The sequence below is a fragment of the Lissotriton helveticus genome, chromosome 5_1 (genome assembly GCF_964261635.1).
Source record: "Lissotriton helveticus chromosome 5_1, aLisHel1.1, whole genome shotgun sequence".
In the NCBI taxonomy this organism is placed as follows: Eukaryota; Metazoa; Chordata; class Amphibia; order Caudata; family Salamandridae; genus Lissotriton; species Lissotriton helveticus.
Window position 1 is genome coordinate 756,861,067 of NC_136065.1, and position 22,291 is coordinate 756,883,357.

The 22,291-nt window shown below is 46.6% G+C and overlaps 1 protein-coding gene across 1 annotated transcript in view; it reads right to left on the reverse strand.

Moving 5' to 3' along the window:
- The window catches only part of SYNPO2L (synaptopodin 2 like), a 387,443-nt gene that overhangs the window by 355,816 nt on the left and 9,336 nt on the right, over positions 1–22,291 (reverse strand). The window lies entirely within an intron of this gene.

Genomic DNA, 22,291 nt, shown 5'->3' on the forward strand with positions numbered 1-22,291 from the left:
GCGCTTTTCTCATCTGCTCCAGTGAGTAAAGTTTTACTTTTTATACCTGTATGTCACTGCCTTTAGGGCTTTCTCATGCTCAGTTATCACTGCCTTTAGCGTTCTGCTCTGTATCGATGCTGGATCTGTGTTATGCTGTGGCGCAGTATCCCTTCTTTTGGCTTTACTAGTCGATTTTTGGCAGGCTCACTGACTGTGCTCCTCTGTAGAGTCTTATCCTTTTTTGAAGGCCTCTCAAAAGCTAGAGTTGTGCTTTGACTCACATACAGCAACTGTAGATCGCTTCCTGAGGCACATGTGACATGCACAAGAAGTTTGCTAGACCATAAAAACTCTCAGAAAAATCAGTCTTGTATAGTTGGGGGGCACATATCCCCTATCTCGTTGCAAGTTGTAGCATCCTCCCCAGCCTAGGAGCACGTAACAGACCACGCCACAGACAGAGCTCTGGTTTGCACGTCTTTATTCCTCAGCATGCAATCATTAACTGAACTTACTGTGTCACAAAATGTATTAACCACACCCATCAGATTATGTAACACTTGTAAGGAGTTTGTCAAGGGCTACTAGAGCAGAGGTCTTCAAACCTTTTGAGGTTGAGCCCCCAAGCTGAATTCTTTTAGATGTTGGGCCCCTCCACCAACTGACAGAACTTTCTGGAATTTGGTACACTACATAATTGACCGCCATTTGCATATTCCAGGTCATATCCGGCAAATAATGTTAAACACAGTAAGAGTGTTTAGTAAACTGCAGGTTTATGAGAGGGTGTGGTTAAATGACAGAGGCTTATTAGACAGTTCAAATCAAAATTTTCCAAGATAAAATGTATGCAAATTGTGTTTACTAGGGTTTTACTTATGCGGTTGAGTCATATTGGGACAGTGTTATCTGGAGCAGCCCAGTCACCTCCTAAGTAATTACACTCAAGTCAGGCAAATACCTATTAACCTCTTCATAAACATGTTGAATGGAAGTGAGCAACTCAGTCCCAGACTTGTTGTTGCACCTTCTCAAATTGTTGAGCGTTACCAATGCAATTGAGGTGGCGACATCCCTTCCTGTGATGTCATGTGATACCAATGCACATTGCTTATTCTTATTAGTCCACCCACTTGTCTTTTTAGGAGTGGTGCCCTGAGTGGGGGTTTAGGACACTTGTTAGGCTTATGTATAAAAAATAGTACTAATAAAAACTGAATGATGTTGCCTATTTTACTTCAGAGCAATGTTGTCTGACAGACTTTGTGGTGATCAAATGGATCTAGGTCGAGCTGCACAGTGAACTGGCAGCATTTCAGTGCATGTAAATGCAGCTGCAGCCAGCGCAGGTAAGTGCGGTAGGGCGGCGGCAAGGCACGGAAGTCGACAGATGACGGAATAGGCCAAGTTTAATAAATAAATGAAACCTATTCTGTTCCACGCACTGCTCCACCGCCTCATCGCGCTTACCTACACCAGCCACAACTGATGTGTGAGTCTCCAGGCGCCTTGATGCCTTCGGGTTTTAGTTGCGCGGTATAAATTTTATTTCATTCATTCATTCCAGGGAGTGGGTCTGGAAAGAGAGTAGAAAAGATTGTTAGAGGCTGAAAGGGTTTACAGTGGATGTTAAAGGCAGTGCTTAATTAATTGAAAAAAAGTGCAGGGGCCAAAGGCATTATTACGTCACGTCTGCCAGCTCTGGCTCTTGCCAGGGCAGCTGTATACCAGAACTGCCAGGTCTTGTACGAACCAACACTTGCCTCCTTCTTCCTCCACCCTGTTTTTCCTGTCTTTGTCTCATTCTTGCACGTGGTTTTTCATCTCTGCTTTATCCCTTTGTCTCTGTTTTCACAGCTTTCTTACCTTTTTTCTTTTCCCCTATTATGCTTTGCTCTCTCTTGTATTGGCCAAAGTTGGATGCTGAAAAAGAATTCTTGGTCCCTACAAATGAGTACCGGGGGCCACCACCTGCCACCTCCACTATAAAGGAAGCGCTGCCCACATCTGGAGTCAGGTCAGGAATGGAGTGATTTAAGCACTGTTCGTAAGATCGCCCTTTACCCCAGAACCCTCGGTCCAGTCGCCACAGCCACCTATGCACTGCAATGTTAATCATGTTGTCATTTGTATTTATTGCCTTTACGCTTCCGATTGTATCGCAATGTAATTGTAAGCCGCATAAAGTGCAGACATTATTCAATCAGGCGACAAGTGGCGCTTTACAGAGGTCCTAAGGTAAGTAATAAATATAAGGCATGAGTTGTGTACATTGCTAGAAAGCCTTCCATTCGACACAGGCATTGAAAGGCCGCCAACATTTCCCATCAAACGCTCTCTTCTGCCTTTTCGCAAGACTGGAGACACCCAACCTTCCAAGAACTTTATTGCGAGATCACGATTAAGTGTCTATTTGGCAGCAAAATGCGACAGCAGCAGATTGTGCAAAGTAGCCACGCTTGCAATTCACATAACTGCCCATTTGCTGCCGGCACAAAATGAGCTTGGCACAATCTGTACATGTAAATAAAAAAAATATATATATAGAATATTTAGGTTCAGGGTTGCATGCTCAAAGTATGTCAACCTTGTCACTGATGAGAATGGCCTTTTTCTTAGCTCTCTCTTTCTTTTATTTGCCTTCTGAGTCTCCCAGCACCATTTCCATTTGAATTCCATTCACTTAGTAAAAATAAAATGGTAATTGCTTGATTGATTACACTCTGTCATGTGAGGGAACCTCAGATGTGAAACCGCACAGTAGCATGAGCCAGGGAGAGGATGTAGCCTTATGGCTAGAGCGGTCAACCTCAAAGCTAGGGAACCAGGTACGAGTCTTGGCAATGACGCTCAACATCCTGTGATTCTGGGCAAATCACGTAATCTCCCCGTGCCTAACAACAATGAATGTGTCCTTGTGTAATGAAACTGGTGCTCATGTAAAGCGCTCTGATACCTGGTATCTTCAGGTCTAGTTTGCGCTATATAAAAAAATGTTTAAAAAATTGTCCCCTAAGCCATTTGTTTTCAGCCAATTATACAGAAATATCTGTCTTAAAATTGTTATCCTCCATGTGCTGTGAACTGTGGAGGAGTGAGTGGACCCAGTGCCCAGATCACAATTACAAACAGGGCACTTGGAGAGCTGCCAGGAGCCTGGGTCCAGTGGGCCCACATGATTTTACGAACCAAAGAGAAGTGGAACTACCAGCTGTCACTCCAACCAGGTGTAAATTGCAAACAGTGAGGTGCCTGCTCCCCGTCACTTGCAACATGCTGTAGACCACGGAGGAGAGATCCATTATACTTGTTTTTCCAGTGATTGTGAACCATATCAGATATAAACATAGTTTGGGCACGTGCGGTGGATAATTAAATTCACCAAACCAAAAACTGAATGAATACTGAATGGTCAAAAAACTGCTTCACCATTAAAATTTTATGGACTTTTAATTTAGTGTTTTTAGAGTTATGCACAGCAAATCTTTCCTATGAAAAAACCCATGTTAATTTGAGGAAGTGAAAGGATTTGCACCCCTACCCCATTATAATTTCTGATCCATTTGAGCATTTGCCCACTGAATTCTGTTCACCCATGGCTTAGAGCAAACTGCTCAGAGGAAAAATGTATTATTAACTGTACAAAATATGAATTCCTATGAAGTGAGTTGCCAAACCAACCTGCAGAGAACCTGATGTATTAATCAAGCATGAAAAATGGCTACTTTAAATATGCACTTTTTGTAATTTTGAAATAAAACCATGAGTGTATGGCATGCTCATACTTATGCAATTTAAAGAGCAACTTTCCCTTCTTTTTGTGAAGAACTAACCGTCCCGGGATGGTTAATTCCGAGAGCTGAAATGTTTCAGCTGTAGCGGGAGGCAAGGAGTCTATGTGCTGTGAAACCGAAAGCGAATTGCTCATGGTTTTCTTTCAAATTACAGAAGTATGGCCACATCGTGCCCCATCAATTGGGCCAGTGGGAAACAAACTAAGGTGAGATTTTAGGGTGGAGTGTGCACGCCCCTGAAATGGTGTCACGCCCCCCCGGAGCAGCGCGCCCCATAGATTGAAGAACTCTGCACTAGAGTCTTCACGCACATAAACACAGGACATGACAAGTGTGTCCCTAAATGTATCCTCCTGAGGGTGGAGAGGGCCTCAAAAAGTTGTTTGGGAGGAATGGGTCACCCCTATACCAGCAGTCTACCCATCTGTCCTCGTTGATGCACAAGGCTTTGGGATTATGTCCCGTAATCCTGGATGCTGCCGGCTTGCTGCTCACCCCCAAAGGCAGAATGAGAGACTGTTACAGCCTTAGGCCAACCCTACAACCATTAAAAGGTTGCAAGATTATGCTTCTTGACCAAGGCCCCCAGGACACTCGGGTGGAGGACATTGTTCAAGGAAAGTGTACTTTGGATCTTAGACAGGGAGGGAGGTAGAGTGCCACCGGGCACAAACTTAGAGGACAATCCCCCCAACTGCCTGATGACTGGTGTGGCGTCATGTTATAAATAAAAGATACTAATTAACAAATGGCCCTAAGAAACTCGGGCAATAATCAAATTACCTAGGAAAGCCCCTTCTGTATTAGGACTTAATACCCTTACCCACCAAGGTGACATGCTTCCTCTTAAGTTCTCCTCCTCACCCCCACATATGATGGACATCTAGAGGGGCTCCTACCAGCAGAGCGCTTAGTAATTACACTGAATATTGTGTTTCTAATGTGTGGTCATCGTACCTAACATTGACCCTCCAGCTGGATAGAGATTATGGGACCCCTTTCAATGAGTTCCCTTCTTTCACAGAAACAGATATACTTTGCTTCTGTATCTTAACAGTCTTGTTGCATCAAATACGGACGAAGGAAATAGAGAACAAACATTGATCCTGCAGCAGTTACAAGAAAATAAAGATGCGTGTATTGGTCATATCACACTGATGGAGCAGGGTTTTAAGGAAATAAATATCAAAATCTAGGGGTGTAGGGGGAAAGTACCTGGTAGGGCCGCCCCCCACTCAATTAACTCTTAATCACAAAGAGCCCTACCTAGACAGAACGCATCAAAATCCTAGACCAATGGGGGAATCTGATATATCATCAACGATCTAGATACCCTTAATGTGTAACTTAACACTAAAACCAAGGTCACGATGCATGAACTTCTAAAAAAAATATATATACACAGGCCACACTTCACTTATACCAAATAGTAAAAATAGAGGTGAAAACAGAGAGAATGCCTCACGGTCGTAACACCCGAGGGGGTTCCCGGTTAACAATCACCGGTTTACCCACTTCTCATCATCGGTCTCTCTCTCTGGGTGAAGGAAAGAAAAGTACACACAGACATTTACATGTGCACAGACGTGAATAGTGACATGCAAAGCAACAGTGGACATATACCAACACTTATTGTGCAATTACATATAGTAATACCATGACCCCAAAAGATATGAACCGTGAAGATGGGTTCTAAAAATATAGATAAAATTGTTGTAAGGTTTGCTAGCTATCTATCTTTTATTCTGGTGTTGCAAAACCCTCCAGATAAAAATGGTTACTTGTATACCATCATTGTTTGTTTAAAGCCAACATGTTTCGTTGCATCAAATTCAGCAACTTCATCAGGGCAAAAGATGGGGTGCACTATTCACAATCTTCACACCTTAATGTGTATGGATGAATGATTTGGCCAGTGTGAAAGGTTGGATGTATTGTAAATTGTGTAAACTGTTTTGTATAGTATGAATTTTTTTACTTGTGATTTTCTTTGTTCTAATTGTATATACACCATAACTAAGTTGGTTATTCAAGAAAACAAAGTTTTCCACTAGTGTCTAAATAAACAAATAAACTAGTGACGTAACCCAAAAAAACGGACCTTTATGTTTTTTTTCATATAGGTCATTTCTAAAAATAGTGAAGTAGTATCCGGTATTGGCATTTGTTTTGTTGTTTAGTAAGTTCTTCCAGTTAGAGCAGGAACCAGATTGGTGTTAGTGAAATCCCGGAACATCTACATTTGTGTTCATCAGTCACAGCGTTCATTCAGCAGCAGCCACGAGGACCGCCGCCGCTACGACGCCAACACCCTCATCGCTCTCAAACCAGGAAAAATCCACACCTGCAGCAAGACCGCCCCGAAGCGCGCCCATGGTCCCTTCACCTGCCTGAACTGCAGCTTCTCCTGCCTCGTAAGCGCCGAGACGCCCGCCACGACTGTACACAACCAGCTTAGATGCATCCTGATCAACACCCGCTCTGCACACAAACACGCCGACCTACTCGACACCGCATCACCGGACGTCGCCTTCCTGACCGAGACCTGGATGAACTAAGCCTCCTCGCCAGACATCGCCATAGCCATCCCAGACGGGTACAAGATTACCCGCAGAGACCGCACCAACAGGGCCAGAGGAGGAATCACCATCGTCCACAAAAACAACATCAGGGTCTCAACAAACACCAACGACACCCTCAGCACCGCCGAACACATGCACTTCCAGATCCACACGGACCCCAAGACCACCCTAAGAAGCACCCTCGTCTACAGACCGCCAGGACCCCGGCCTCAACTCTGCGACTCCATCGCCGACCTCATCAGCACGCACGTGCTGACGTCCACCGACTACATCCTCCTCGGAGACCTGAACTATCATCTGGAGAACAACAACGACAACAACTCCTCCACTCTGAACGACAGCCTTGCCAACCTCGGACTGAAACAGCTCGTCACGACGCCGACCCACATCGCCGGTCACACGCTAGATGCCATCTTCTCCTCAAGCCCTCACGTCACCTTCAGCCACGTCTCCGAACTCACCTGGACAGACCACCACTGCATCCACTTCTCCTTCCGAAAACCCCTCACACACCACCGCACCCTACAGACCCCCCGCCGCTGCTGGGGCAAAGTCACTGAAGAACAACTACAGACAAGCCTCGCACTCAACCCTCTGACCAACCCCGATGATGGTGCACTCACCCTCGAATGCTGGATGGACGACTGCCCCAACACCGTAGCCCCGCTGAAAAAAAACACCAACATAGACACCAGAAAAAGAGTCCGCTGGTTCACCGCAGAACTCCTCGACTAAAAGCGCACCTGCCGGAAATTGGAGAACATATGGCACAGTGACAAGACGCCGGACAGCCGCGCTGCCTACAAAGACGCCATCCGCAACCACCACCACCTCATCAGGACCGCCAAATGGACCTCCTTCACAGGCCGCCTTGATAACAACGCACACAACAGCAAGGAGCTTTTCGCCATCGTGAAGGAATTCTCCAACCCCAGCTCCAGCACCAATGACATCCCACCATCGCAAGCCCTGTGCGACTCCCTCGCCACCTTCTTTCACCGGAAAATCACCGACATCCATGACAGTTTCAAACCCCAGACGACCCCTGCAGACCTTGCCCCACCAGACCCACCGCACCCCACCGCCCACGACACCCTGAGCCAACGTGAGCATCGAGGACACAATCAAGACCATGGGCACAATCCACTCCGGATCCCCTTCCCATCCTCTCCCACACCACATCTTCAACAAAGCCAGCAATTCCATCGCAGCCCACCTGCACAAAATCATCAACCTCTCCTTCGAGACCGCCACCTTCGTTGAGAACTGGAAGCACGCAGAGATCAACGACCTACTGAAGAAACTCAAGGCGGATCCGAGCAACCTCAAGAACTTCCGACCCATCTCCCTGCTTCCGTTCCCGGAAAAGGTCATCGAGAAGATAGTTAACACCCAGCTCACCCTTCACCTCGAAGTCAACAACATCCTGGACCCCTCCCAATCAGGATTCCGCAGCAACCACAGCACCGAGACCACCCTCATCGCCGCCACAGATGACATCAGGATCCTTCTAGACAACGGAGAGACGGTGGCCCTCATCCTCCTGGATCTCTCCTCCGCCTTCGACACCGTCTGCCACCGCACACTACGCGCACGACTCCAAGACGCAGGCATCCGGGAGAAGGCCTTGGACTGGACGACCTCCTTCCTCTCCGGCAGAACTCAGAGAGTCCGCCTCCCCGTTCCGGTCTGAGGCCTCCGAGATCATCTGCGGCGTCCGACAAGGATCATCCCTCAACCCGACGCTGTTCAACGTCTATATGGCACCACTAGCACTCATCACCCGACAGCATGACCTCAACATAATCTCCTACGCCGACGACACGCAGCTGATCCTCTCCCTCACCAAGGACCCTCTCACCGCCAAATCCAGCCTCCACCAGGGAATGAAGGCAGTCGCCGACTGGATGAAGGAAAGCCGACTTACGCTGAATTCAGACAAGATGGAGATCCTCATCCTCGGGTCCAACCCCTCAGCATGGGACGACTCATGGTGGCCCGCATCACTGGGGACCCCCCCGGCCCCCACCGACCACGCACGCAACCTGGGAGTCATCCTCAACTCAAAACTCACCATGACCAAACAAGTCAATGCAGTCTCCTCCACCTGCTTCAACACCCTCCGCATGCTTCGCAAGATCTACAGATGGATCCCGACAAACACGAGGAAAACAGTCACCCAGGCCCTAGTCAGCAGCAGACTCGACATCGGTAAAGCCCTCTACGCCGGAGCCTCGTCCAAGCTCATCAACAGACTGCAGAGAATCCAGAACGCCTCTGCACGCCTGACCCTCAACATCCCGCACCACGACCACATCACCCCCCACCTGAGGAACCTGCACTGACTTCCCGTCGACAGGAGAATCTCCTTCTAACTCCTGATCCACGCACACAAGGCACTCCACAAGATCGGACCAGCCTTTCACAACAGTTGACACTCCTTCTACGTACCCAACAGGAAACTCCGCTCTGCTAACCACGCCCTGGCCACAGTCCCATGCATCCGCAGAACCACTTCCGGAGGCAGGTCCTTCTCCCACCGCGCCGCCAAGACCTGGAACACCCTCCCCCTCTACCTACGACAAACCCAAGGCCAGCTGACTTTCAGAAGACAACTCAAGACCTGGCTCTTCGACCATTAGCAGCAGCACCCCTCCCCCCCACCCCCCCAGCGCCTTGAAACCCTTACGGGTAAGTAGTGTGCTTTACAAATTAAACGATTGATTGATTGATCAGTACTTCTGAGCATGCAAAACGTTCTTTTAACAGGTTGCTCAGTTGAGGATCCATTTTAACTCCTTCCATGCTTATGACGAGCCCAGCTCGTCATGAGGCACAGTGGAGCTGTGCTCATGACGAGCTGAGCTCGTCATAATGGTCACGGTCCGCCCATGCGCAATTGAGTCCTCGCCTATGCGGGAGAATCAATCAGTAGCCAGAGTCGTGACAAGCCCAGCTAGTCATGAGCACAGCTCCACTGTGCCTCATGACATAAGCGCGGAGATACCCTTCGGGGTCGATTCCTGCGCTATAGAAGAACATAAATACATAAATAAATAAATATGCTAGGCACGTCAGGAGCACCGCGGCGAAAAAAAATAAATGATAATAAATTAGAGTTATTACCATTTCATTTGTCCTTTAGTGACACTGCTTAAAAGCAGTGGGACGACACTCCTACGCCTTAGCGGAGGAGCTGCCACTGATATCTGGCCATATTTACAAGGCCACATAAAGCCACCCTGCGTGGCTTTTCATGGCCTTGTAAATATGGCCTCTTGTCATGCATTACTTTGCATGAAAAGGGCGTTCCATGGGTGTTGCAGTGGGGGTTCCCACACAACATTCAGGAACCTGACACATTCCTAGATTTCCAAAGTTTTGTAAACCTGGGAATGCATTAGATTCCTACCAGTGGCAGCCGGCATGGATCTGGGGTGGCGGGGTGGGGGCCGAGGGGGGTAAGGAAGTGTAAAAAAAGAAAAAGACACTTACCTACTCGCCGCTTTCTCCCACGTCGTGTCTCCTCTGTGTCGGCCGAACAGGAAGCAGCCAGACTCCCCTGAGCCAATCACAAAGCTGCAAAGACTGGTCATGTTCTCCACCCAGGCTGTGATGCAGCCTGGGTGGAGACCCGCTAAGTGCGCATGACTGTTTGGCCGGCCCAAGAAGGTCGGCCAAAGCGTCATGCACACTTCAGTGTGCCCACCACTCCTCCCCTGCCCTGCTCTGTGAGCAGAGCAGCCCAGCCCTGCCCCCATGCTGCCGCAGCAGGAACAAATAAAATAATAGTAACAACAAGTTATCACCATTTTATTTTTCCTTTCTTTCACTGCTGCAAAACAGTGCGGCGATGCTCCTCCGCATTAGCGGAGGAGTCGCCACTGATTCCTACACCTCCCCGGAGGAGGCGTATGGGAGGCGCAATGAATATAAATACCTTTATTTCTCCCTTTCTCCCTTTTTCTGTATATGCTGCATTCTGTAGCAAACATTGGAAGTGGAAAACACCTCTCGTGATCGTTTTTGTGCAGGAAGGTGTCCCTTCCTGCACATAAACAATCAGCGCTACAACACAGATACCCTTGCACCATGGTGCTAGGGTGCTTGCATTGGCGCATGGCAGCTGATTGGGCGCCAGCGCAGGGGAATAGGACAGAATGCGTTGTATCTTGTAAATACGGCACTTTACTGTCCTTCTCTTTTGACCCAGGGCAGCGCAGAAGGAAGGCTTGCTGTGCTGCCGTGTGTCAAAATATTGTATATCAGGCCCGCTATTTTAAAACACTTCAGCTCCGGTCTAGGGGGCTACATTTTAATCAACTAGGATTTTCTCACAGATAGGAATTTTGAATTGTGTGACAATTATTACAACCTGCTGTTTTCTCCTGACGATTTCGCAATTTGAAGGGTGGTGAAATGCATTTTGGACAGATGGCCCAGTAAAATGATCTAATTTCTGCAATGTATACCAAATCTGCATACTATGCCTCATTTTACCCTTCAAAACATGGAAACGAAGGTATTGGCCACATCTGGTAAATACATCAGGTAAATACCTCCCACCAGGTTTTCGGTCTTTATCAGTAGCCTTAGATACCATCCTCGATTACACCATAGTTGTAATTTAGAGATTAGCTACTGTTCATAATGGCTTGCTGTAGCTGTTTTCCTGCCAGATAAAAAGGTAACATGCTAGTCCAAGTTCCATGTGCAAGAGACTCTAAATCTGCATATATAATCACAAGATCATACTGTAAAAACCAGACAGCGCTTAAAGTCAACCACATTCTATGATGCAGTAACGAGACACAGACTTAAGCACCATGCTACTTCAAGCGTATCTGTGCCATGACCATATAGGGATCATCAGATTAAATTAAAAAAGTTTGTGATTTAACTATTGTGTGCATGTCCTTTGTCCATTTGTTATTTCAGGAAATGTACAGAAGACGGCCTACTTTAGAACTTGTTTCAGGAGTTACAGATAAAATGAGCAATGTCCTTGAGATGGACTGATAGAGGTATGGATCTTCTTTGGATGGATGGATGGATGGATGGCTGGCTGCAAGGATGGATGGATGGATTAATGGATGGGTGGGTGAGTGAGTGGATAGATGGACGGACAGACGGACGGGCGAGTAGGTGGATGGATTGATGGATGGGAAGACAGGTAGCTATGCAAGCTAAGGACAGGCAGAGACAAACATACCAGGATATTCAAATAGAAGCCTACATAGGCATTCATACATAGATAAATAGGTAAGTAAAAAGACAAACTGGTGGATGGGCTGATGGACTGGCAGGTGGAGAGACAACAGATACATTGAACGCTTTAGCTACACAGACATATACTTATAAATAACTGGGAAGGAAGGTTTACTGACAGGCAGATATATGTATGACAGGTGGGACACAGGGCTATGTCGTTATTTTTGTGGATGAATCAGCTGCTGACCATCAATCAGCGCAAGTTGCAATTCTGAAGTATTAAGGATGGTTAGTCCAGCCCGCGGCAGCAGTGGAGGCCCTAAAATAATGAAAGGCTCAGCAGTGAGTTACATGACGTGGAACTCCCTCCCCAATGCCGATAAAACATGAGCCACAGGCAGAGAAATAGTTTTAAAACGAATCAATGTATTTTTTTAGCGAAATGGCATGACCAAATACTTGTTCAAATCTGCACATGACTACCGTGCCGAGGGGAATAGGCGCTTGGGCGTGTTCAAGGGAGCAGAAAATATTCGTTTTCTGTTGTACATGTCAATGCTAGTGCAATTGTGTTAGAAAGGGAAGGAGAAGAGGTACATTGAGTTTGATTTTTTTCCAAGTAACAAAATGTGCAATGTGATGTTTTCAACAATTTAGCTACTTGAATTTGCTTAATGCACTTTTGAGAACTTCTCCGATTTAAAGTTTCAGACAACTGAGGAATCGGCTTTATATAGCTCTAAAGTCAGATGTTTTTCCAGTCTTGAGCATTTTACTATTTTTACGACAGAATCTATCCAAACTGTTCTTGCTATGGCGAAATCTGGGTCTCCTCTAGGAATGTGTCTAATCTAGAATATCAGCTTCTCATTCTAAAATACTTGTTTGCACTGTTCAACTCAGGCTCCCTGTTTTCCTTTTTTACTGATCTTTACATATAAATACAGAAAGAAAACAATGTGTTTTCTGTCTGCATTTATTTTTTAAAGTAGATAAAAACTGAAAATTGTGCTGCTTTTTAAGTGACTCTCCGTGCTGTCTTTCATAAATTATAGCATAACAGCTGAGCAGATGGAGAGCATGTGTAATTCAAAAACAGGATGACATTTCTTTAAATAACAAATTTGCCAATATACATTAGTGGTATAATGCTGGGTTTTACCAGTGGATGTCTTGTTATGTAACATACGGAACCTTAAATAGCTAAAACATGGTAGACATTAAAGTAGAAGTGCTCATCTATCACTTAAATAAATATGGAAATGTACAGTTTTACACCTTCATTTACACGCAAAACACAGAATAAATATAGATAAATACATATAAAATAGCCCAAAAATAAACATGGATAAATACAGACGGAAAGGTTAAAAAATAAATACCGAAAAACTAGGAGCCCTATCTATAACTAGCAGAACAATCCCCTTGGTGTGGAAAGCCACACAGGTGATCCACATTCAAAACAAACCAAAAGTGGCGCCTAATGACTTAACTAACTACCACCCTATTTTGCTGCTTTCCTTACTGGGTAAGCTGCTGAAAGGCCAGATAAATAGGCAACTAGCTAGAAGCAAATCACATTCTAGACTCTTCACAATCAGGGTGTTGGCCATTCCATAATACCAAAACAACTTTAGTGGCCTTCACTGATCATATAAGACACTCCATAGATGCTAACAGCCCAATTATGTTAGTACTACTTGACTTATCAGCAGCTTTTGACCCGGTTGTTAGACTAGAAATTGTTCATGCTTATGCAGTTTTTATGTAAGTTAGCATTTGCTGCACTTTTTTCTATTTTCTGTGCCATTTTAGGCTGTTCAAAACTATTCTAGTTCAATTCCGAGAAGTGTTCCTCTCTGGGTTTCGTTTCTTTTCTTGGGTTTTGTTTCAATAATGTGCACACTGTTCATGTTAGCACATAGCTTTCTTATTAGATAGAGGCCCTCTCCCCCTTGTCTGGTGGCGGGCTCCAGATGGAACGGCCTTACTCATATAAGATATGAGCGCTTAAACAGTTTTTTCTGTATTTCGTTGTTTAGCTGCACCTGCTTGGAAAATTGCACTGTGGGTGTGTTTTCACCCGGTTATGAAACGTACATAATGTATCTTTATGATTGTTGATTTCAGTCCTCTCTGCAGCACTCCTAGCGACTGGGCAGATTTAACTGAAAAAAACACTTTTCCACCCATTTTGTTGGAGAAAGTTGTGGCATCACCGGGCTGTCACAAATTTCCTACCACCCAGTGTTCCCCCAGGTCTCCTGATAAAAATGGTGCCTCACTTGTGTGGGAGGCCCAAGTACCCACGACAGGTTAGGGCCCAAAATATATTGAGGCAACATCAAAATTGCCTATCACAAAACAACCTGGTTTTGTAAGGGGGGTCACCTTGGTTTTTGGCTCTGTGCTCGGCGGCCAGCTAGGGAAATCTATAAAACCCATATAGTTCTGAAAACTAAACACGCAAAGAGTTCCAAGGAGGTATGGCTTGCATGGATCCTCCAATGTTTTCTTACCAAGAATCCCCTGCAAACCTCAAATTTAGCTGGAAAAAACACTTTCCCACACATTTTTGTGTGGGAAAGTTGTGGCATCACCGGGCTGATACACATTCCCTACCACCCAGCGTTCCCCCAGGTCTCCCGATAAAAATTGTGCCTCACTTGTGTGGGAGGCCCAAGTAACCGCGACAGGCTGGGGCCCAAAACGTATTGAGGCAACATCAAAATTGCCTATCACAAAAAATGTTTGGACTGTTTCCTGTCGTGGCTACTTGGGCCTCCCACACAAGTGAGGCACCATTTTTTATCGGGAGACCTGGGGGAAAGCTGGGTGGTAGGAAATTTGTGTCAGCCCAGTGATTCCACACTTTCCCACACAAAAATGTGTGGAAAAAGTGTTTTTTCAGCTAAATCCAGAGGATGGCCCCGCACAATGGCAAAAAGCAGCATGTACCTTGCCCCAGGTGAACTGAACTGAAAGCACTTTATAGCACTGGTGGAGATTGCAGGTAACTGCAGGCAGCCCCTCCTCCTCCGAAGGTATGGCGTGAGTCTCGAAGATGGCCAAGCACAAGGGCTGCAAGCAGTATGTCCCGCACCGGGGTGAACTGAAGGCACTTTATAGTGCTGCTGGAGGCTGCGGAAAACTGCAGGTGGCCCCTCCTCCTCCCTGAGGTTATGGCGTTATGGGACAGCGAGTCCTGAAGATGGTCCAGCACAATTGGACCAAGCAGCAAGCAGCATGTCCCTAGAGGCGCTATATGAGATAAATCGCCAGAAGCACCCCAATATAAATTAATTGCAGCTCATCGCGCTGTTAAAGTAGGGGGAGCCAATGTTTGAAAAACCCATTCCATAAGGAATCCGGAATTCTGAAAGGATCTCCTGGAAGCGGATCACAACCGGACTTACTACAGGAAGGGCCTGGCTCACAAAGGTAAACTTACACTTTCTAGTAAGTTTACTACTTTTAGGTATTTACAAACTACGTGCAGAATTTTACAACATTGCACTCCTTATACTTATCTGTGTAGAGTTTGCTACTCTGCAACTGGAGACGCTGCAAACGGGCGGAGAACTCCTCACACAAATTAGTAAAAGGGGTGCAGAGTCTTAAAACTGCACGTAGTTTGTGAATTGCATTTTGTAGTATGTTTTGCAGTGCTACAAAATGTTCTACAAACTGTTTTATGAATCAGGCCCCAATTCAAGAAGTTCCCCCAGTGTTTTGCATATCACTTTAGAGTCAAGCCTTTCTTGGAAGTCTGGAAGTCAGACGACCTACATCGAACAATCTAACTGTTTTAACATAACCCTCTCAAACTCCAGTCCGTCAGTCTTAACTGATGCAACTGTTGGAATGTTAGCACTGGACATTGAAGAGGTTCAGGATGAAGAGGTAGAGAGAGATGACAATCTGTGGAAATTTGTGACAGGAGATGAAACCAAGGTCGCCAGAAGCTTGTAGAAATTCCTGACTGAAGGGCAGGAAAGTGAAACAGGAAGTAGTTGGGATAGGAATGATCCTTATACTCCAATAAAGTTTGGTAAACAAGCTTCGGTAGTAATCAAACCAATCCTTCTGGGCAGTGCTTCTCACACCGATTTTTAAACATGCTTTTCTTACAGTCACTACTCCATCAACATGGCAGGGCTCAATACTGATCTGTGCAAAAGTTGCTGTGCACACCTCATCTTCATATTCGTTGTGCTAGTGTTCTCCTTCATTCGAATTTGCTTGCGTGTTCCCTGGACAGCGTTGCCCGCCCAGTGCCACGTAGGAATAAACAACAAAGAAGGTGGGGCGCTGTCACACCCCACGTCCAGACGCACAGCTGGTCTGTTGCATGTCGCACGTTCGTAAGTGACTTCACAATCAGTTTCATCGTTCTATACTGTAATAAATCCATAGGCTCCATATTGTTGAATTTCATGCTTTTTATTTTTCAATGAACTTCCCACACGTGATAAGCCAAATGTTAATACCATTTCTCATGCCACGGATATGCCACACCAGGCCTCAATACTGCATCATATCCATAAAAAGGGCAACCGCTCAAATCCGACAAATTACTGGCTGATAGCGTTACTGGATTTTGAAGCTAAGGCCTATGCCCACATCCTACTGGCTGAATTAGAAACCTGTATCACAGAAAAAGGTATTCTTATTTACACCCAGTCAGGATTCAGATTGGGCTGTTCAACAATAGACAACATAACAGAGAAAAGTCTTGTATACTGTCTTCCACTAAATTCAAAAATATTTTCTCTTCTTCTTTTAGTATGCAAGTTAACCTACTCCTCTGAGCTTCTGCTATATCTATTGTCTTTTGTGTTAGAAATAAATCAACCATAAACTGTGCAGCTTGTTTACTAAGGACTGGATTCACATTCTTTCTAATAGGAACCTCTGGAAATATCACATCTAGATTTGAATAATAATATTGTATCTTTCCTGTTCTATAAGATATACTGGTTAAAATACTACATGATATGTCATATGTTAGTGATAAATGATTATATGTAACACCTTCTGCTACTGAAGCTGGTAATTTCATACATACATAGCAATCACTAATTTCCATAGTGTATACATATTGGAACAATAACTTGGTGAAAACATTTAAAGGTGTGTTATTATCTGTTACAGTGTGATTTATTTCTGTCTCATCTGATGCTTCTAATTCTACTCTATCTCCCCTTATATTAGCAAATTTTCCATTAGTGTCTGTATTATTCTTCTTTTCTTCTTTCATCAAATATAGTATCACAATGGTTAAGAATAACCAAACTACCATCACTAATACTAAGCTACATATACATATTCTACAACGCTTCTTTATGCAATTTCGTTTTGGTCTTTCAGTAACTTTCTCTCTAGTCATTTTAAGACGATTTCCCTTCTTTCTTTCACTTTATTCTCTTACTTTTCATTTTTTTCTTTTATTAGTTCAAGGGGGTCTCACTTCTCCTTTGTCAATCCGTTCAACAATTATTTCTTCATCACTCTCTTCATTTAAATCTAAATGTTCAAGTTCTTCAAGAATCACATAGGTCCATTCTGGGCCTTTGACTTTATTGTTCAGTAATTTTAGTTTTTGACTTCTTCGTCTGTGTCTCTCAACTGATGGTCCTGATCGACTAGTAATCTAATTTACTTGTTCGGCTTCTTCTTCTATTGTTTTCAAACCCTGGGTACCTGTAGAATCCCCACGACGATGTTGGAAGAAAAGGACGCAAATTTGGCGTGGATACTTATGTGGTCAAAAAGTTACAGAGGCCTAATCGCGAACTACTACAAATAGCCAAAAAAGGGCTCAGCACTGGGGGGGGGGGGGGGGGCGAAGGCCCAGCAGTTAAGAGGTTAAAAATCACTATTACCTTAAATCAATATTCTTGAGAATGATATTCTTGAAGACGATATATAAATATTTTGGTTTGACGATATTTTTACTTTAATATTTTCTCAGAATAGCCTATATAGGGTGCCGAAGCAGGTGTAAGATTCAAAGAAGCATTAAGGGAAAGTAGGTCATCCTTACTTTTAGCAGTCTCAACCCTTCCCAATGAGGAACCCAGCAACAACCTAGTAACAGGTGCCTTCGTTGTTAGTGGAAGACTCAGAGGGCCTACATGAAACCAGGATTAAGCTATAAATTATTGCAGATTTCTGGCTGGGTGGCAAATCAATAGAAGGCACTACAGGACCACCTTGCAGGGGATGGTGTATGCCTGTAAGAGACAACTCAAGCTCCCTGACAAGATTAGAACACTCCTGTCCTGCCCGCCCCTGCCCTTCATGAACAATAGTCATTGGGGCAACATTAGGCAACATTTGCAATACATTAGACTTACAAAACCCTATTATGGCCCTAATTACGGTGCCGGTCGGACGATTAACCGACCGGTATTGTGTCGAAACGGAATCCGACTAACTAGTAGTCAGTAGTTTCATTCAGAGAATTCGGAAGCAACCGCCTATGAGGGGGTCGTAAACATCGATTTCTCCTTTGCAGCATGTGCTGCGGCCAAAAAAAGGCTGCTGTAGGGGCGTGGCTGGCCGGCATTAGACCCCTAATTTCTCCTATAAATGCTCCTTTAGAGGTGTTCCCGACAACTTCACGAGCGGGGAACGGTGCAGGGCCACAGCAGGGCACCTGTAGGACTTGAAGGCTCCCGAGCGGAGGGTGCGGAGGAGGACACTACAGTGGAGCGGCGCTGGCGCTGTGGGCGCAAAAAGGTATCCGGAGCCCAACGGTTGCCGTGGAGGACTCCGTCGCGGGCATTGAGTGCTGGCCCGGTGCTGTCCTGACCGAGTCTGGTGCCCTGAGCGTTCGACCAGGCGGAGCGCCTGGTGAGGTTGGCGGAGCTGGCTGTCCTTGGTTGCCGGTGGCGGTGGTCAGCGAAGCGGGCCCTGAGTAGGCGGCGGGTCAGTACGGGCACCAGGACTGCAGTGGCGGAGATTGGGCCTGTGAACAGGGCAGACTGCGGTAGCGGCTGAGACAGAGTCCGGGACCCCGAGGATGCCCCAACGCTGCGGTAGGGAGTAGAAGTAGAGGAAGGCACTGGTGCGGCACTCGGCCGGGAGGCCTCGCATAAGGGCCCCCCCTCCTGTGACTTGCCGTGGAAGCGCTGCAGACTATGCCCTGCGACACCTGACAGGCGGGACCTAGTGAGGACTCCGAGCCCGGCCTGCCTGGCGCTTCATTGGATGCCTCAGGTGAGGAGCCCTACCCCGGCGCAGGAGGCAGACTGGCGATTCCGTTGCAGCGCTTCAACCTGTGGTCCACATAGACTGGCATCTGTGAGCTGCGGTGGTCAGTTGAGTCATTGTGGGGCTGGCTGCAGCCTGCCTGAAGGAGCGATGCAGTGAGTAGTCGCACTGGGGGACCCGCGGGTGGTGAATGCTCCCGCAGTCAATGTACCAACAGGCTCAGTGGAGGTCCAGGCCCCGCTTCTGATCTGGCCCGTTGAGTCAGAGTGGCCCCGGGCCAAAATGGTCATGCTTCCTCGTCTCCTGTACTATTTTGTCAATTTACCACTCTTTATTCCGGTCTCCTTCTTCGCTATACTAAATAGAATGCTGCGGGACTTCGTCTGGGGTACCTCTGGGCACAGGCTGGCACTGGCTAAGCTCTTTCTGCCAACAGACGGTGGGGGCTTAGCCGTCCCTTGTTTTGAGCACTACTATCTAGCTGCTCAGTTACAATGGGTTGCTCGCTGCTTGGCGGACAGAGGCAGGGATGACACAGCCACGGTGCTGCCGCCGTACTCGCTACAGCATATAACTAAACTTTTCCACCCCATAGCAGTGACTCAGTGTCCAACACCGCCCCTTCTGGCGGTGGCATACAGTGCTACCGGAGAGCCTTATATCTCATGCACACCACGCCACCTTATGTGCCTGCAATACCGTTAGAGGGCTCACCTAGTTGCGATGGGGTGCTCACGTCCTCCATGCTCGCGGAGTGGCGAGAGGCTGATGTACACAAGTTGGGGGACCTGTACAGAGACGGGGAGCTTGCAATGTATGAGACACTGGTAGCAGAGGAGGGACTTCCACCCGGGGGCTTCCTAATGCACCACTCACTGATAGCGAAGATGACTGCCCGATGGGGAGATGTAACGACGGAGCGCAGACAACATCTAACCATGCAATATCTTCATGTCATGGGGAGGGGCAGGCATTTGGGCTGCTGGTTTGCGGCCTCATTAAGGGAACATGCAGAGATTAGTCTGGATCCCCTTAGAGGCAAGTGGGAGGCAGATCTAGGGTGGCCATTAGCGGACAAGGAATGGGAAAGGGTCCTTAAAAGTCCGGTGTGCATCCCCAGAAATATGCGATTCCACCAGATACAACTTTTCATCGTTCACAGGGCCTATCTTACACCTGAATTGATTAATAAATACTACAGCCGAGATGATGCTCGATGCCTTAGGTGTAACAAATTAGGGGCGGGACTCCGGCACATGCTGTGGAGCTGCCCTGGGCTGGACATTTACTTGCAAACGATTAGTGAGCTGTTGCGGAACTGCACAGGGCGAACCATACCCTTTGACTGGCCCGAGTACATACTACACCACTTCAGCAGAGCCCCCAAGCACAAGGTGACATACCGCTTCATGGACCTGGGGATAGTGGTGGCACAGCGTCTCCTTACGAGGAGCTGGAAGGCTCATGGGCCACCATGTGTTCGTGCGTGGATCTCTTCATTTCAGGCGTGGGCCAGGGCGGAAGGGACTGCCATACGCAGGGAGGAGCCGGTGGGGCTTTGAAAGGAGCCCATCGCGGCACTTTGGGAGCAAATGCTTGACACATTACAGCAGGCAGGCAGGGAGGGAGGCGCGGGAAGTGAGACGGAGGTGGGAGGTGAACAAGAGGAAAGGTGTATACCACGGGCCGTACACCTGCCAAGATAGTCTGGTGTGTTCACCTTCTGGTTCAAAAGGGCGCTTAGATACACACGCCACAGCAGCCATGGTTGAGGAGCGCGTGCGATAGGGTGGAGGGGGAGGGAGTTGAGGCTGGGGGGAGGGGGGAAGGAGGGAGAAGGTTAACGAATGAGAGCTGGTCTCTCCGGGGGGGATCTTGTTGTCGCAGTTCATGTTTTATTCTTCTCTTTGTTTCAAACGTCACTCATATGTTTGCAAGCTCAAGCTGGAGGGTCAGCCCTGAATTGCACAGGCTCCTGAGAAGCCAGCGCACGACCTCCCTCGATGCTTTAGGAGATTGTGTCTACAGAAGGGCAGCCGCAATACAATTCATGAAACTCTGGGCAAGAATTGCATGCTTTGTCCATTGTAATGGGTGAATGCTGGTAATCTGATGTACTAATGTGATAGCACATTTATGGCAGGCGTATCTTTGCCAACAAACTTCTCCAATGCTGGTTACAATGTAAAGTGCTACTTTTCTAAAAATGCTAATAAAAACAGATTTGACAAAAAAAGGGCTGCTGTACAACCCGCATTGGAAAAATTGATGTTTTCAAACATCCCTGCACCGTAAGGCAGGCATGCCACATGGTGGAGGGATATTTGGGGGGCAACATGGGTGCTCTTCCAGGCCTCCAGGCTTCCAGGAGTAAGGGGGCCTTGCTAGGGGCCCCAATGTCACTTTCCTGTGGGTGGACACGCACATGCAGGTCCCCATCAACGAAATCAGCCCTTACTGCAGTGAAATACGCTTCCAGCTTGCAGCACACCAGAACGCCTGGTACCCAGTCCGGCCCTGAATAAGAGATATTTCAAAGTGGACACTTTTTAGGACAGCCGACTCGGACAAAGAATGTTTAAGGACCCACATTGTAAATCCATCAAATTCGATGCCAACCTGCAGCTCGAGCTCTGGACTGAATAAGTATCACAGTTACAACTATCCCATTTTTAAAAAGCATTTGCAATGCAATAGGTCTCGCTATTGTGAGAATTTGAGCTATTGGCAGTGTAAGTGGCAATGCTTTTTATTTATGTGTTTAGAAAACCTACAATAATAAAAGGCATTGTCATTTACAATACCGATAGGTCAAAGTTTATAAAATGCGAGATCTGTTACATTGCAAATGCTTGTTTTCAAGCACCCCATGATGCATTTTCACGCTAATAGAGGCCACGCCCCTTTGTTTGGATGAGGGGTGTCTAAAGAAAGGTCTGCTGCCGTTGTTAAAGGAAGGTAAGGGAAGAGGGTAAGGAGAAAAAAAGACAGTTATCATTTGGGAATGAGTCAACTGATACCGAATCAACAGGAAAGAACGTAGGTAGGATACAGGAACGAGAGAGTCGTCAGTGTGTGGAGGTCACAACTAGAGAAGGCTTCAGTGAGGACACAAAAAGCTGTTCGTGTACCCTTGTACAGAAAAAGAGAGCTCTAGCTGAGGACACAGGGAAGTGGGGGTTGGTATGGGGGCATTGGGCTTCCTGTGGGGCACAGAAAAGAAAGCTGTCAATGTGGACATGAGGGAAGAGGCAGCCCTCTGTGAGGACATGTGAAATAGACAGCTGATAGTGAAGGCATATGAAAACACACCACTGACAGTGAGGGCGACTGTTATTGACAGTTTAGGAAGGGCAGCTCTCCTTGAGGGCTTAGGAACAGACAACTACCAGAAAGTGACAGCTTAGCAAAAAGCTGGCTGCCAGAGATGGCGTGAGAAAGTAAAGAGAAAAACCGAAAGAAGTTGGTGACAAAAAGTCCACAATGAGTAGATGAGACAACTGC